Raw genomic sequence first — 15,000 nt, forward strand, 5'->3', positions numbered from 1 at the left:
AGTGCTGTGCTTGTGCAAGGCCTCTGCTGTGGGTGCCGTGTCCTACGTTCTACTTGTGCCCCTTATTAATTCATTAATATGTGTCGTGTGTGTGTGTGCTCTTTGAGCAGTTTCCGTTCTTGTGCCGTCCGTCCAGTGAAAGGATTTTTTTATTTTTTTTTATTAAGTTACGGCGCTTGTTTTCGTGCAGCTCTTAAGGGTAGAAGATATTTGAGCTGGGATGCTGGTGTCTCCCAGCACGATCAAACCATCCGGGGCTATTGCCGCCTTCTCGGCTGCCCTCGGCACTTATCGTGAATAAAAGCTATATATGTATGTTTACTTTTCCTGGATAAAACTAGTTGAAAGTGAGTGCCTGTCCTGTATACTCCTTGTCCTCGTCTTTTTTGCGCTATTTTATATATTTTACTAAGATGAACCAACAGCGTACCGTATTAAAAAGAAAAAGAAGAAGCTAAAGTGATATTATATTTACCTGGTGCTTCTTTTCGTAATAGGCACTATTTCAAGAGTGCAAACGGGTATCTTTCCATTCATTTGTAGGGTTCGCTTATTTTCAGGTGCCGAGAAATAAATTGCTTTATTTAAATTTGATGGAGCAGTAAATGACAAGCTACATACATATCTGTCTTTCCTTGTTTTTTTTTTTTTGTGCTATATTTTAGCCTGAATTTAAAAGTTATCAGTCTGTTGGGTCGCCTAAAATACAGGTGATTGGCATTTGAGGTTTTTTTTCTTTACAAGATAATGGTTGATTCAATTTAGCAAGTAAGCATCAATTGTGCTACTTTTTTTTTCCTTCATCTTAAATAGAGCTAAGCAATCAACTCGACATGACGGCTACTTAATTTGTCGCTTTCTTACCGCCTGTTTTCCGAAACTGTGTGCTTTCTTTTCGTCGTCATCGACTTTGGGCTGCCGCTCCAAGTCCATAGAGCCTTTTTTTTTTTCAGCTATCCCTGCCGTACACCCTTGTACTTCTATTCATCGTCAGACTAATAGACAGTTATATTTTCTTCCGTACAGTTCCAAGTTGGCGGGTCAGTTTCGGTTCGGCTGAAACTAACTCCTCGGTTCCGGTTTTTCGTTCGCTTCGGTTTTCGGTTCGACACTCTGGTCTTCACCGTGCATGGCACCCCCCCCCCCTTCCTTCCTTCCTTCCCTCCCTCCCTCCCTCCCTCTCTCCCCTCTTCTCCTCCCTGCAAGAAAACAAACTGTCGTTTCGAAATGTTTTCTTACTTGAACTGTGAAGGTTTTCAAGTGCATTTCCTTTCCTCCTTTATTGAGCGCACAATTCTAGAGTGGAACTTCCCTTCTGACATTGCAATAAAGTTTCCTGCACAAGGAAGGAAAACCTGCCATTTGACCTCCCTTGTGTGTGCAAAGTGTCAATGTTCCTATATTATGCTTGAACATGGTCTTTTTGTCTTCCTATTTGTCGCAGAAATCATGTATGTGTATGTATGTATGCATATATATATATACCAATATCGCACTTTATGGATTAATCTTGCACGACCTGTGAAAACCACGTATCTCTGGCTTTCCTCACGTTCGATTTTCGAGCAATTTATGAAGCTAGCTTGGGGAGATTGATTTCGCTCGCACACAATTCGAGGCGCGAGGACGGGCATGTACGAACGCCTACGTAGTTGGGACGGTAAACAAAACTTACACAAATTAAAATCCTGCGCAGATAATAAAAGAAAGAGCAACAAAAAAGTATGGGCGTCTTTCTTTACTAATTTCTTTTTTTTTTTTCTTTTTTAGGATTGTAAGCGGACGGGCTTCTTAAACGATACCAAAAAGCGAGACACAATTTGACAAACGGGTCACGTCACAAGAAAGAAAATCCCACATCCTCAAGCGTGTAAAAAATGCACGCAATATCTACAGTACTGGAATTTGAAGCGCTGCCAATCTCGCGTGCACTAGCCCAAATCGCCTTGCTCCCGCTCACGTCAAAGCGACACAGACCTCGTCGGAAAGGTACGCTTTCTGACGCGGTCAACCGGTAAAAACACTATATATTGTAAAATTCTGTACTTTGGACGTGATTAATTCAGACTGCTTTGCGGCTAACTAAGCGCGCGTTCTTTCCCAATGAAACGAAAGAGCGAGATTAGAAATAGAGGAAATAATTCCCGTGAAAAGAAAGAAATTCGCCTCTTATTGAGCTTGGCAGTAAAGCACGCGACATCTCCAGTATTCCGTTTGAAAGCGCTGCCCGTCGCAAGTGCAGTAGTGTACATTGTTCGGCTCTCGCCCAGTTGAAAGCGCCAGAAAGCCCGTGTCGCCTCGCGACACGGGTAACCGCTAGAAAACACGCACATTTTAAAGTCGCGTGTTTTGCACTTGATTCCTCGGAAGTACTTTGTGGGAGACGAAGCGGGCGTTCCATGCCAAGGACACGGAAGAGAGAGATTAGAAATAGAGCGAACAATTCGCGTGAAAAGAATAATATTTGTCTCCTATCAAACTTGCCAGAAAAGTAAGCGAGATTTCCAGTACTCCGTTTGAAAGCGCTGCCCGTCGCAAGTGCAGTAGTGTACAGTGTTCGGCTCTCGCCCAGTTGAAAGCGCCAGAAAGCACGTGTCGCCTCGCGACACGGGTAACCGCTAGAAAACACGCACATTTTAAAGTCGCGTGATTTGCACTTGATTCCTCGGAAGTACTTTGTGGGAGACGAAGCGGGCGTTCCATGCCAAGGACACGGAAGAGAGAGATTAGAAATAGAACGAACAATTCGCGTGAAAAGAATAATATTTGTCTCCTATCAAACTTGCCAGAAAAGTAAGCGAGATTTCCAGTATTCCGTTTGAAAGCGCTGCCCGTCGCAAGTGCAGTAGGGTAAATTGTTCGGCTCTCGCCCAGTTGAAAGCGCCAGAAAGCCCGTGTCGCCTGGCGACACGGGTAACCGCTAGAAAACACGCACATTTTAAAGTCGCGTGATTTGCACTTGATTCCTCGGAAGTACTTTGTGGGAGACGAAGCGGGCGTTCCATGCCAAGGACACGGAAGAGAGAGATTAGAAATAGAGCGAACAATTCGCGTGAAAAGAATAATATTTGTCTCCTATCAAACTTGCCAGAAGAGTAAGCGAGATTTCCAGTATTCCGTTTGAAAGCGCTGTCCGTCGCAAGTGCAGTAGGGTAAATTGTTCGGCTCTCGCCCAGTTGAAAGCGCCAGAAAGCCCGTGTCGCAAAGCGACACGGGTAACCGCTAGAAAACACGCATCTTTTTCTTTTGTTAATCCCGTGCTTCTCACTTCGTTCCTTGAGAGGACTTTGTTGGGAACTAAGTGGCGGGGCCTTCCAAACGAAACCAATGGTAGAAACAATGAAGTGAGCAAAGAAGAGTAGTGTAAAGAAAGAAAATTGCCTATTATGAAGCCTGCCGTAAACACGCGCGATACCGCGAGCATTCGGATTAAAAGCAGTGACAATCTCACTTACTATAGCGCTCATTGTTCGGCTCTGACACAATTCAAAACGCATGAAACGCCCCGTGTAAATATTGGTTTACTTTGTAATAACAAAGTCGATAAACTTTCTGTTGACCATGTTAACATGAACTGAAAGTCGAAAAGAAGTAATCAGAGTCAAGCAGGGGTCAGCACGTTTTTAATAAAAAGCGAGAAATAATTTTTTTTTTTATAGGGGTAGGATGTATGTACGTATGTATGTATACATAGAGGCAGACAGGAAAAAAAGAACATTTATATATATATATATATACACACAAACATACATACATACATATATATATATATATATATATATATATATATATAAGGAGAGAGAGAGGGGAAAAAAATAAGAAAGAAAGAAGGACAAATAAATGATACTGAATAACGAGGAGCCACATAAGTGAGAGACAGTAAGTCAGTCAGTCAGTCACCGAAACTGATAACCACAAACTATGTACAGAATACTCTTGAAGGATCTTCTTTATACTTATCGGTGCTATTATGTGGAGGTGGGGTCTGTCGAGCGTTCGATTGGTGCGAGCGGCGTCTGACGACGTCGCCGACGCCTTTCGTCGCCGTCTCGGCCGCTGCCTCCGCCGCATGGTCGTTACAGCAAGGTACCTGCGATCTCTGGCGTCTGCCGTTGGGGTCGGTTCTCGGGTGCACCTGTGTCTTGAAAACGAATGCGAGAGGAGGGTGTTTCGGAGCGTCCGCGCTAACCGAACGGTGTGAAATGACGAGTGCGTTCTGACCGAAGGCCGGGGTGCGTCCTCGCGTCCTCACGGGACCTGAAAGCTCGGCAACGCTGCGAAGGCGTCGTCAATGATTTTTTTGGCGTACGACTTTCTGTTGCTACGACGAGAAAGAAATTTATGCGCTTCTTGCCGCGTCGGTACCGACCTCGGTCGGGGATATTCCGGCTGCGCGCTCGAACGTGCTTCATTTCTTCTTGGATTTGGAAGTAATTCCTAAGTTTGCGGTTCGTAAGGGGCGCCTGACGGTGGCCCCGCGTCCGCGCGTTGGTAGGGTTTTGGGCGACCCACCACGAAAAGATTACCTGGTTGATCCTGCCAGTAGTCATATGCTTGTCTCAAAGATTAAGCCATGCATGTCTAAGTACATGCCGAAACAAGGCGAAACCGCGAATGGCTCATTAAATCAGTTATGGTTCCTTAGATCGTTTCTTCCTACTTGGATAACTGTGGCAATTCTAGAGCTAATACATGCAGTGAGCCCGAAGCCCCTCGGGGCGACGGGTGCTTTTATTAGACCAAGATCAATCGGGCTTCGGTCCGTTTTGTGTGGTGACTCTGGATAACTTTGTGCTGATCGCACGGCCACGAGCCGGCGACGTTTCTTTCAAGTGTCTGCCTTATCAACTGTCGATGGTAGGTTATGCGCCTACCATGGTTGTTACGGGTAACGGAGAATCAGGGTTCGATTCCGGAGAGGGAGCCTGAGAAACGGCTACCACATCCAAGGAAGGCAGCAGGCGCGCAAATTACCCACTCCCGGCACGGGGAGGTAGTGACGAAAAATAACAATACGGGACTCTTTTGAGGCCCCGTAATTGAAATGAGTACACTCTAAATCCTTTAACGAGGATCCATTGGAGGGCAAGTCTGGTGCCAGCAGCCGCGGTAATTCCAGCTCCAATAGCGTATACTAAAGTTGCTGCGGTTAAAAAGCTCGTAGTTGGATCTCAGTTACAGGCGGGAAGTGCGTGGACACCACGTTACGGCCCGTGCTGAACATCATGCCTGTCGTGGCTTGGTTCCCTTCATCAGGTGCCTTGCTTTGGCCGGCGCGTTTACTTTGAAAAAATTAGAGTGCTCAACGCAGGCGATTCGCCTGAATAACAGTGCATGGAATAATAGAACAAGATCCTGTTTCTGTTCTGTTGGTTTTTGGAATACAGGATAATGATTAAGAGGGACAGACGGGGGCATTCGTATTGCGGCGCTAGAGGTGAAATTCTTGGACCGTCGCAAGACGAACTACTGCGAAAGCATTTGCCAAGAATGTTTTCATTGATCAAGAACGAAAGTTAGAGGTTCGAAGGCGATCAGATACCGCCCTAGTTCTAACCATAAACGATGCCAACCAGCGATCCGCCTGAGTTACTCAAATGACTCGGCGGGCAGCTTCCGGGAAACCAAAGTATTTGGGTTCCGGGGGAAGTATGGTTGCAAAGCTGAAACTTAAAGGAATTGACGGAAGGGCACCACCAGGAGTGGAGCCTGCGGCTTAATTTGACTCAACACGGGAAAACTTACCCGGCCCGGACACTGGGAGGATTGACAGATTGAGAGCTCTTTCTTGATTCGGTGGATGGTGGTGCATGGCCGTTCTTAGTTGGTGGAGCGATTTGTCTGGTTAATTCCGATAACGAACGAGACTCTAGCCTATTAAATAGGTGCGTGGTTCTCTGCACCTTGCACCCTTCTTAGAGGGACAAGCGGCTCCTAGCCGCACGAAACAGAGCAATAACAGGTCTGTGATGCCCTTAGATGTCCGGGGCCGCACGCGCGCTACACTGAAGGAAGCAGCGTGTTTTTATCCCTGTCTGTAAAGACTGGGTAACCCGTGGAACCTCCTTCGTGATTGGGATAGGGGCTTGCAATTGTTCCCCTTGAACGAGGAATTCCCAGTAAGCGCGAGTCATAAGCTCGCGTTGATTACGTCCCTGCCCTTTGTACACACCGCCCGTCGCTACTACCGATTGAATGATTTAGTGAGGTCTTCGGACCGATACCCGGAGCGGCCTTTCGGTTGCGCCGGTGTGTTGGAAAGATGACCAAACTTGATCATTTAGAGGAAGTAAAAGTCGTAACAAGGTTTCCGTAGGTGAACCTGCGGAAGGATCATTACCGGATGTTATTTGGCATCGTTTTGTCTTCTTCCTCTTGTACGGGGAATGGACTCGATGTGCGAATTTATCTGGCGCCGATCCCGACCAAGCTTGGATGCCGTCGGGACGGCACAAAAAAAAAAAAACAACTGTGGTTCGGATGTGCCTTTTTCTTTGGGTGGCCTCCGTTCCTTTCGATGATGCGCCCAGCGGGAGCCCTCTGCTGCCTCGATTGAGAGGAGATTTCAAGTGCACCGGGACAATCCGCGGGTTACAAAAGGCGCATCGCCCCCTTTTTCGTCTCTTCTCGAGGATCGCCCTTTTCTTTTGATTAACGAAGAGGCGTTTGAGAAGAAGCTTTTTTTTGCGCTTTCGAGATGGCATGGGATGTGCCGGGCGCGAAAAAAAAACAACAACTTGTGTTTTGTCGTACTGATTGAAAAATCCAAAAACACGACTCTAAGCGGTGGATCACTCGGTTCTCGGGTCGATGAAGAACGCAGCCAGCTGCGAGACTTGGTGTGAATTGCAGGACACACTGAGCACTTACTCTTTGAACGCACATTGCGGCCTCGGGCCTTCCCGTGGCTTCGTCTGTGTGAGGGTCGGATCATATATCAAGAGAGGAGAATTTGTTTTCTACCTCGTTTTGACTGTGTCGGATCGTGGGCAGCACGCAGTTTTATGCTTTCTTGCGTTGCGTTTTCTTTGAGCAAATGCACGAGTGGTGCGATTGCACGCGTGCGCTTAACCAGTCCTCCTCCTCCTACGAGTTTTTATCGAACACTGCATGGGAAAACGAAACTCGATGGATACCGTTTGTGGAAAATCCCGTACCAAAAAAATCTTTCGCACGTTGAACGGCGCTGTGACGTCGGTGCGTTAGAAACGGAGATTTGAAACGGTTTCTTTTCGATCGATTCTGTTTTCTTTGGCGTGGATGTTGTTCGAGTGGAAAAACCGTGGGACGGAGTTGGCGTTGGCGCGTTGAAACGCGGCGTCGGCAAATGTAAATCTCGTGGCGTTGATTTGCACAAAAAAAAGAAAAACGCTTCTGGGAGGAAAGTTTTTTGCGTCGTAGCCTTCCGTCAGTCTAAGACCTTCGCGTCCCCGATGAATACTGGAGCCATCCAGTAGGGGAATGCCGTTGGATTGCGCGCTTTCTTTTTTGTCGAATCGAAAGTGATGCAAAGCGTGTGTACAACAACTGTTAGTTCGCCATCCTTTTGTGTTTTTGACATGTGGTAAGGAGGCGAAGTTTTTGTTGGAAAGCGCACAAAATAAAAAAAAAAGATTGTCGACCTCACATCAGGCGAGACAACCCGCTGAATTTAAGCATATCACTAAGCGGAGGAAAAGAAACCAACAGGGATTTCCTTAGTAGCGGCGAGCGAAACGGGACCTAGCCCAGCACCGAATCCCTCGTCCTTGCCGGCGATCGGGAAATGTGGTGTATGGGAGGTAACGTTCCCGAGAGTTTTGCGGTGGTGCAAGTCCCCCTGACAGGGGCTTGACCCAGAGTGGGTGCCAGGCCCGTCTCCGCCACTGCTCTCTCGGGATGGAACCTCCCGTGAGTCGGGTTGCTTGAGAGTGCAGCCCTAATTGGGTGGTAAACTCCATCTAAGGCTAAATACGTCCGAGAGACCGATAGTTCACAAGTACCGTGAGGGAAATTTGAAAAGAACTTTGAAGAGAGAGTTCAAGAGTACGTGAAACCGCTTAGAGTAAAACGGGTGGGCCCTCGAAGCTCGAGGGCGGTGGGATTCAGTTTCGCTGTGACGTGGAGCGGTGTCAGCGTCTTGGTTTACGGGCTCTCCTTGTGGGGGCCCGTTCCGGCTGCCCGCGCGGTGCCGCGCACTCCGGAACGCATTTTCTACCGTCGGTAGGACGCAGCGACGGGCACGGGTAACCCTTTCAAGAACGACTTTGAGTCCGGCCGCTGGAGGTGACCGGCGACGGCCCTTGTTTGGCTGTCGTGGGAGTTATACCTGGCCGGTAATCGAGTACGTCACCCTGCCCAGGCCTCATGGGCTACTCCCTTCGGGGAGGCCCGAAACGATGCCCTCCGGAATGCGGAGCGGGAAACCCGGCTGGGTCAACGGGTCGCCTGCCTTACGCCAGGTATTCGCCTGACGTTCGGTGTTTGGGGCTCGGAACCGGCGAGGCGGGTTCTTTCCGCGGAGGGTCGTCATGGTTGGCGGCGAGTAGGTCGGTAACCCACCCGACCCGTCTTGAAACACGGACCAAGGAGTCTAACATGTGCGCGAGTCAATGGGTCCCTCAAAACCCAGAGGCGCAATGAAACGTGAAGGCGCGGCCTCGTGCCGTGCCGAGTTGCGATCCCGGGCCGCCCAGGGGTCCGATGAAGGGAGCAGCAACGGCCCGCCCCACACGCTCACGTCGTGGGGGCGGCGCTAGAGCGCACACGTTGGCACCCGAAAGATGGTGAACTATGCCCGGGCAGGACGAGGCCAGAGGAAACTCTGGTGGAGGTCCGAAGCGCTTCTGACGTGCAAATCGATCGTCCGACCCAGGTATAGGGGCGAAAGACTAATCGAACCATCTAGTAGCTGGTTCCCTCCGAAGTTTCCCTCAGGATAGCTGGCGCTTGTTGCCGAGACCAGTCACACCTGGTAAAGCGAATGATTAGAAGCATTGGGGTCGAAACGACCTCAACCTATTCTCAAACTTTCAATGGGTGTGTCGGAGGCCTTCTGGTCTGAGGCCTCCGGAAGCGATGAGAGTGCCAAGTGGGCCACTTTTGGTAAGCAGAACTGGCGCTGTGGGATGAACCAAACGCCGGGGTAAGGCGCCCGATGCGGGACGCTCATGAGATCCCATGAAGGGTGTTGGTTGCTTAAGACAGCAGGACGGTGGCCATGGAAGTCGGAACCCGCTAAGGAGTGTGTAACAACTCACCTGCCGAAGCAACTAGCCCCGAAAATGGATGGCGCTCTAGTGTCGAGCCTATCCCCGGCCGCTGCCCGCAGATGCACGCAAACAAGGGGGTGCTAAGCTGCAGCGAGTAGGAGGGCCGCTGCGGTGAGCGTTGAAGGTGTCGGGCGTAAGCCCGCCTGGAGCCGCCGCTGGTGCAGATCTTGGTGGTAGTAGCAAATACTCAAGTGAGAACCTTGAGGACTGAAGTGGAGAAGGGTTCCATGTGAACAGCAGTTGAACATGGGTCAGTCGGTCCTAAGGGAAAGGAGAAGTTCTTTCCGAAGCGGGAGCACTTTTTTGCAGTGGAGAGAGCCCCGCAGTGACCGAAAGGGAATCGGGTAAATAATCCCGAACCCGGACACGGAGATTGGTCCTTCGGGGCCCAGTGCGGTAATGCAAACCAGCTCGGAGACGCCGATGCGAGCCCCGGGAAGAGTTTTCTTTTCTCTGTAAGGAGATCGAGTCCCTGGAATGGGTTCGCCCCGAGATAGGGATGGTGGCTCCGTAGAGCAGTGCGGTTCTTGCGCTGTCCGGTGCGCTCGCGTCGGCCCTTGAAAATCCGAGTGAGGGAGTGTGATTTTCGTGCCGGACCGTACCCACATCCGCAGCAGGTCTCCAAGGTGAACAGCCTCTAGTCGATGGACCAATGTAGGTAAGGGAAGTCGGCAAAACGGATCCGTAACCTTGGGATAAGGATTGGCTCTGAGGACTGAGCCGGTCGGGCTGGGGACCTGAAGCAGGAACGGCACTGCACCGGGACTGGGCGGGGCTCGCCGTTCACGCGGCGCGGCCAAGCCCGGACCAGCGTCGGGACCTTCCTGTGGAAAGCCTCAGCTGCGCGGCGTCTGAGGGCTTCGTGCCCAAAGTGCTATGCTTCGGCCGGCAAAAAACAGTCAACTCAGAACTGGCACGGACCGGGGGAATCCGACTGTCTAATTAAAACAAAGCATTGCGATGGCCGCTGGTCGGTGTTGACGCAATGTGATTTCTGCCCAGTGCTCTGAATGTCAACGTGAAGAGATTCATCAAAGCGCGGGTAAACGGCGGGAGTAACTATGACTCTCTTGTGAGCGGGCTTAGCGCACGCGTTGGATCACAGAGGGTAGCCCCGATAGGATCACCCTATTCGGCGTTTGTTTCGAGTTTGGCCGCTCGGAGCACCTAGTTACTCGGGGAGTTGGAGCGTGACCATAAAGTTCGGACCTTGACTATGGATCACGGTAGAGCCTCCGACTTCCCACGGGATGTGTACCTCCTCGATGGTACCGCTGGAAACGGTTGTCTGAACACCGGCCAAACCATGTCCCAAACCCAGGATCTACGGGGAAACCCTCCCCGCAGGTTCAAAAGCGGCTCGGCAAGTCCGAAAACCCACAAATCGGAAAGCCACGGGTCAATGCCCGACGCTCCGAGCCCTAAGCGTTGCTTGTCAGACAGAAGGTCGCAAGGTGGACCCGGAGCGGAGGCTCCTCCCGGCGGACCCGAGCGGGATCTGTCGGAGGTGGCTGCTCGGGAGCCTGCACCGAAAACAGGAAAGCAAAAGGACAAAGCTAAGACCAAGCACAAGGGAAACACGATGACTGTGCTCCCAAGGTCTAGCAACCACAGAAGGAACGAGGATGCACGATTCGGCGTGCAGTCCGTAGAGCCAAAGCAGATCAGTGCGGGGCGACCACTTCGGCAGGGGGAACTGCCGGAGGAGGCCGAGCGAGAGATCTGCCCCTCCTTGGGTAAAAAACACCCAGAGGAAGAGTTGGAGGACACTGAAGCGTCCCAGCGGAGAAGACGGCAAAAGGCAAGCCAGTACCACGCCACTGTAGCACCCCCACGAGGACATGTCGGGGTAGGTATCCGCCCAGAGCCATCAGAGACCGCAAGGGAACACGTGATCCCCGGAATCCACTCTGACTCCCGCGGGAGCCGTAAGGCGGCCCGCACCAAGGAGGGTCCCGAAGAAGGACCCCAGCAGAAGCCTAGGTCCCGGAAGATAACACTGATGGTGTTTACACCTAAGGCCGGCGCCGGGACACTGATGGCGACTGCAGAGTCAGTGGACGAAGCGGGTTCCCAACGCGCTAAAGGGGCGCGGGCCAAACAGTACCATGCCGCAGGAGCACCCCCACAAGGAAAAGTGGCGGGAGGTATCGGCTCGCAGCCTTCTGACACCGCAGGGAGCCGAAAGGTCCACTCAACTGACTTATTGAAGCGGACAAGGCACGAACCTAGGCAAAGTGGATGGTCGTCAGGTGCAGCTGTCGGTGCCCCTAGGTGTGGGGATCACCCCATGATGGAGCCCCGCACGGGGGAGCGCACCTCGACGACCGCCACCGTAGCAAGGATGGTGACTGCCCCAGACAATTCGACAGAGAGTGCCCACAGTCCTAGGTCTGGTCAAGGGCCACTGATGGACAATGGGCAAACGATGTCAAGGGACCAACGCAAACCCAGGCCCGCAATGAGGGTGCGCGTACCAAACACGTCCGTGACTCCTGAGTGTGGGGACCGCACAGAGATGGAGTACACATTCACAAGTGTCCATACTCAGAAGGACAAAAGAGCCCAACATGTATCTCAAACCGTTCTGGTGCGAGACAGTCAGCCAGTAGGCGCGGCAGCTGGAGGTTCGTCTCATCAGCGCTCTGAAAGCAGCTTAGCCCCGAAAAGTGACTGGTTGGAAACCAGGAGGAAGGAGAAACCCCTAGCCAGGAGAGCCCGTGACGAAACTGCGAAGTCCCCGTCTCATCAGCGGAATCTAAGCGGTGCGGGCACCCCGGGCAGGGGGGGGATCTTCAACCGGGTTACTGAGCGTGTGGAAACCCCCACCAAGCGTCCCGCTCGGGGCGCTGGAGGGATTGCGCTGGCCCACCCGAACCCCCATATCCCTACTCACCGAGGAGAAGTCAATCGCAGTGCAACTGTCCAAGGAGAGTCGGAACGCTCTGTCACCCCTTTGTCGGGGGACACCCGGTCGACGATGTGGGTATCAGAGACCGGGGCGGACCAACAATCCTTGCCACATAAAACGGCAACAGTTTGGACGGCGGAACAACGAGGAAATGGTGGCCAAGAAAGTGCGCACTCTGCAAATGCAGATGCATCAGCACTAGTCGCAGCCCTCCAGGATGATGAAGAGGCTCCTCTGGGAGAAAGCAGAAATGCCACCCAGACTCAGCAGTCTACAACCCCATGTGCTACACCCTTCGAGTGCTCCGATTGTGGTCGGGCATTCAAGACGAAAGCGGGACGCACACTACATTCCAAGGCACGCCACCCAGTGGAAGCCAATGCGGAGGTAGTGGTGGAGCGAGTAAAGCCCCGATGGGAAGCTGAGGAGCGATACCTACTCGCTAAGCGAGAGGTAGAACTCCGACGCGCGGGGTCCAGGTTCTTGAATGTGGACCTGCGCAACTCGTTCCCAGCACGAACGCTGGAGTCGATAAAAGGACAAAGAAAGAAGGATGAGTACAAACAGCTGGTGCAGCGCCTGACTCAGGAGACAGTACCAGCTGGGGGCGTGACAGACGCTGAGGAAAAAGAGGAAGACCCCCGACCGACCGGAAGTGCCCAAGGCACCGAGGGGGAGTCGGCAATCCTTGAACACCTAAGGAAACTCATCCAGAAGCCATGCCCTCGGAAATTCCAGTCTGACATACTGTGGAACATTGCCAAACAGGCCTGTGAAGGGGTGGTTGTGTCGGCCAAACTCGACGACTATCTCCGGCACGTCTTCGTGTGTGACAAGGGTCCAAGTCATGGTCGCGCTGGGGACCGTCAGGCAAAGGGGCCGACGAGTCGCCGGAAAAGAAAGAGACGGGAATACGCCAGGATGCAGGAGTTCTTCCGGAAACGGCAAGGCGACTGCGCCCGGGGTGTCTTGGATGGCACTCCGGAAGTCCTGGTCGAGGACCCAGCCCATTTGCTTGCACAGTGGGAGGAAGTCATGTGTCCACCTGGGCACGAGATGGCTACTCCTACTACTGCAGTAATGCAGGAGGAATGAACCTCGGAAGCAAAGGTAAATCTCTTCTATCCGGTGACATCGCGGGAGGTGACGAGTAATCTGCCACCCGTGAAGTCGGCCCCTGGGCCTGACGGGTTCACCGCGCGACTGTTGAGGACGGTTCCCAACACCACACTCGAGGTCATCATGAACCTAATGGCTCTGGTGAAACGCGTGCCGACGTCGCTGAGAGGGGCGCGCACGACCTTCATTCCAAAGAAGTCCCCAGCCAAGTGCTACTCGGACTTCCGCCCCATAACGGTCTCCAGCGTGCTGCTGAGACTGTATCACAGGATCCTGGCGAAGCGACTGATCAACGAACTGGATTTCGACTACAGGCAGCGAGCTTTCACCCCTGTAGACGGATGCGCAGAAAACGTCTTCCTGTTGGCCTCCGTTCTGGAGGACGCCAAGCAAAAGCTCCGGCCGCTGCACATGGCAAGCCTGGACCTGTCCAAGGCTTTCGACAGGGTGACGACAGAAGCGGTCCTCAGGGGTGCTCGCCGAGCCGGACTCGATCAGGGGTTCCTCGACTACCTACAGGATCTGTACGAGGACTCCTGGACCAAACTGACACTAGAGGGTTCATCCAGAGTGGTACACCCCACAGTCGGCGTGAGGCAGGGAGATCCGCTCTCCCCACTTCTCTTCAACCTCGTGGTGGACGAATTCCTCCAAACACTGGACCCTGGTATTGGGTACAGCTCCGACCAGCTGCAACTGGATGGGATGGCTTTTGCGGACGACCTGATAGTCTTCGCATCCACCCCGGAAGGTCTGCAGAGGAGATTGGACAGCCTGCACTCATTCGTGGGTGCACGGGGGCTGGCAATTAATGCGGAGAAGTCGTTCACCGTCTCGATAGTGCCCTCGGGCCGCGAGAAGAGGACGAAGGTTGTGACGACAGGCAACTTTTCGGTGTCGGGGATTCCCCTCCCCGCATGCGGAATAGAAGCCAGGTGGAAGTACCTCGGGGTGGAGTTCTCTCCCAACGGAAGAAACGTCCCGTTGACCAAAGACGTGGCCAGTATGCTGGAGAGGGTGGCAAAAGCCCCTTTGAAACCCCAGCAAAGACTGGTAATTCTCCGCTTCTACCTCATACCCCGACTCTACCACAGGTTGGTACTCGGACGCTGGAACAGAAAGCTTTTGAAACGGCTGGACGTCCAGATCCGAGATGCGGTGCGCAAGTGGATGGCGCTACCGCACGACACGCCCCTTGGATACTATCACGCTCCCGTTGCTGAGGGAGGGTTAGGGGTTGGTTCCTTCAGCACTGCTATCCCCTGGATGCAGGTTCAAAGGCTCTCTCGGATGGCCACCTCAAGCAGCCCGATCTGCCGCCAGGCCGCGGACACCTATATGGTGAAAACGGCCCTGGACCGTGCAAAGAAGGCTTGCGTGGTGAGGGGAAACATCCTCAGTGATAAGCAGAGTGTCGGGAAGCACTGGAGTGCACTCCTCCACGCGAGCAATGACGGCCACGCCCTCCGTGAGGTGCGGCATGTGCCGGCAGCGCAGCGTTGGGTCCAGGAGGGCACCGGCTTACTCACGGGGAGAGCCTTCATAGATGTCAATAAGCTGAGGATCAACGCCCTTCCCGTCCGTACAAGGACTAAAAGAGGCCGTGACACCGACAAGAATTGTCGAGGGGGCTGTCGGGCATCCGAAACGCTGGACCATGTGTTGCAAAAATGCCACAGGACCCATGCAGCTCGGATCAAGCGGCACGACGGCTTGGTT

General features: G+C 52.6%; 2 non-coding genes across 2 annotated transcripts; both read left to right on the plus strand.

The window, feature by feature from the left end:
* The first annotated feature begins 4,523 nt into the window (after positions 1 to 4,523).
* Positions 4,524 to 6,339, plus strand: LOC120845555. Its single transcript, XR_005716757.1, has one exon. It is a non-coding gene; the product is annotated as a small subunit ribosomal RNA (ribosomal RNA).
* A 436-nt stretch (positions 6,340 to 6,775) lies between these two features.
* Positions 6,776 to 6,928, plus strand: LOC120845460. Its single transcript, XR_005716661.1, has one exon. It is a non-coding gene; the product is annotated as a 5.8S ribosomal RNA (ribosomal RNA).
* The last annotated feature ends 8,072 nt before the right edge of the window (positions 6,929 to 15,000 follow it).

Source organism: Ixodes scapularis, unplaced genomic scaffold (genome assembly GCF_016920785.2).
Source record: "Ixodes scapularis isolate PalLabHiFi unplaced genomic scaffold, ASM1692078v2 ptg001158l_1___fragment_3__unscaffolded, whole genome shotgun sequence".
Classification (NCBI taxonomy): domain Eukaryota; kingdom Metazoa; phylum Arthropoda; class Arachnida; order Ixodida; family Ixodidae; genus Ixodes; species Ixodes scapularis.